The sequence below is a fragment of the Delphinus delphis genome, chromosome 1 (assembly GCF_949987515.2).
Source record: "Delphinus delphis chromosome 1, mDelDel1.2, whole genome shotgun sequence".
NCBI classification, from domain to species: domain Eukaryota; kingdom Metazoa; phylum Chordata; class Mammalia; order Artiodactyla; family Delphinidae; genus Delphinus; species Delphinus delphis.
The window spans coordinates 104786883-104788970 of NC_082683.1; positions in this window are offsets into that span (position 1 = coordinate 104786883).

The following is a 2088-nucleotide window of genomic DNA, read 5'->3' on the forward strand; positions in this document are numbered from 1 at the left end:
ACGTCTCCGGGAAGGAAGGGACGCTGTCCAGGATTGGAAAATGGCAATGGAAAGTCTGGATCAGAGGACAGTGAGAAGGCCAGGTGATGTGAAAGCTGACTGTGGGCATGGCCTGGAGGCTGATGGTGTGGGCCTGAAAACCACTGTGGAAAAGGAATTTCCAGATCCCAGAGCCTGGCCACTTTGCAAGGCATTTCTGGGGTCATACTGTCATCTAGTGGTAAGACAACAGGTAGCAATTACCCTCCAAGAAAACGCAGAATGAGCCTTGAGCAGGGAAGGTATGACAAATCACCAGGAAAAGTTATTTTTCACTCCAACTACAGATTCTAAAAGACGGTCAAATCCCACTGCCGTGATCCTTGAAATAGCCTAGAGTTTTCACATGCCAGTGAATGGTGGCTACAAGATAGATTCAAATCCCAACTCTGTGCGCCCGGAGATGACTCCTAACTCAGGAAAGCCTGTGAGATGACATTCCAAAAAGTGCTCCTCCCATCTTCTTTCATGTAAATAATTACAGGTTTCTTCCTCCTGAGGTCCTGAAAGAAGTTCCCTGTGGGGCAAAGTCCTTGGAGGGTGATCCAAGCCCGGCTTTGTTGATGTGAACTTGTACTTTGAAAGCCATCCTCTATCAATCATTTCAGGCGCCGGGACACGCTAGTGAGCAATTATTTGTCTATACCAAGAGAAAAACCAATAGCCACACTCGAGAGTTGAATTGAGCTCAATAGTCTGGGCTTTCACAGTGGAGGAGGGAGGGTTCTGTCTATGCTTGTCTTCACTGAGGACCAGTGGAAAGCTAATGGGTTGAAAAGGCAGCACGCGTCCCGTGGGCTGGGCGTTGCTGAGCCGTAGCTCCTTTAAAAAGTAAGGTCAGGGCTTCCCTGGTGGCGCAGTGGTTGAGAGTCCGCCTGCCGATGCAGGGGACGCGGGTTCGTGCCGCGGTCCGGGAAGATCCCACATGCCACGGAGCAGCTGGGCGCGTGAGCCATGGCCGCTGAGCCTGCGCATCCGGAGCCTGTGCTGCGCAACGGCAGAGGCCACGACAGTGAGAGGCCCGCGTACCGCAAAAAAAAAAAAAAAAAAAAAAAAAAAAAAAAAAGTAAGGTCAGCTTGCTCTCGTGGAGTATGTTAGATGTGCTCACAGAGGGAGCTGGGCTCTGGATAAAGTCTTGTGTTCCTTTCCTCCTTGGGCACCTCAGGACACTAAGCCAATGAAAGGGCAAGTTGCCATACCAGTGATGAAAAAAAAAAAAACCCAACTCTGCTCATTACTGATGAAATCTTGGGCAAGTTAATTTTCATTTTCTCTTCTGAAAAATGGGGAAAATAATATCTACCCGTATGGTTGCTGTGAAGATCAAGTGAAATAATGCATGCAACGTGTCAGGCCTGTTGTCAGCACTTAATAGCCGTTTGTTATTGCAGTATGAGGACGTGGCCAGGCTGGCACAGAAGCACAGAGGGGAGGACCCAGACGAATTGGACATTAATTAGTGACCTTTAGCGAACCCCACAGGACTGCCTTTAGGGAATTCTTTTTTTTCACATGTACTCTTGTGTTGGCTTCTGCCTGATTACGGAGTCATTTTTCCACTCAAAAATATTAGTGGTTCTCCCTGCCTCTCATATTCCTCTCTGGTCAGGCCTGGAGGGCTCCACACAGCACGGCCCTCAGTCCATCCTGGCTGGGTCCCCACTGCTCCTTGCTCCCGGCTCCCAGGCTGTGACCGCTCTTCACCCATCCCCTCACCACCTCCCCAGACAAGCCTTTCCTTTACAACACGGGGCTTTCGTAATTCTCCACCTGAAATCACCCACTCCCTTCCTCTAACCATCCTGGAAGAATTGGGAAAATATATGGTTTGGGAGAAAAAAAGCGAGTCTTTTATTTTGAGGTTGAATTTGGCAATGAACGTCCCTTAAATGTGAGGTAACTTGGCAAAGCTCGCCAAGTTCGTTTCATGGTTAACCTTGCTCTGGCCCACTTGCTCACTGGCTTCCAAGCCAGTGATGTTGTTCCCATTAAAGATTAACTTGTAGCCTTGACACTTCTCTGTCCTCAGGGGGCTGTGGGTCGGGAAC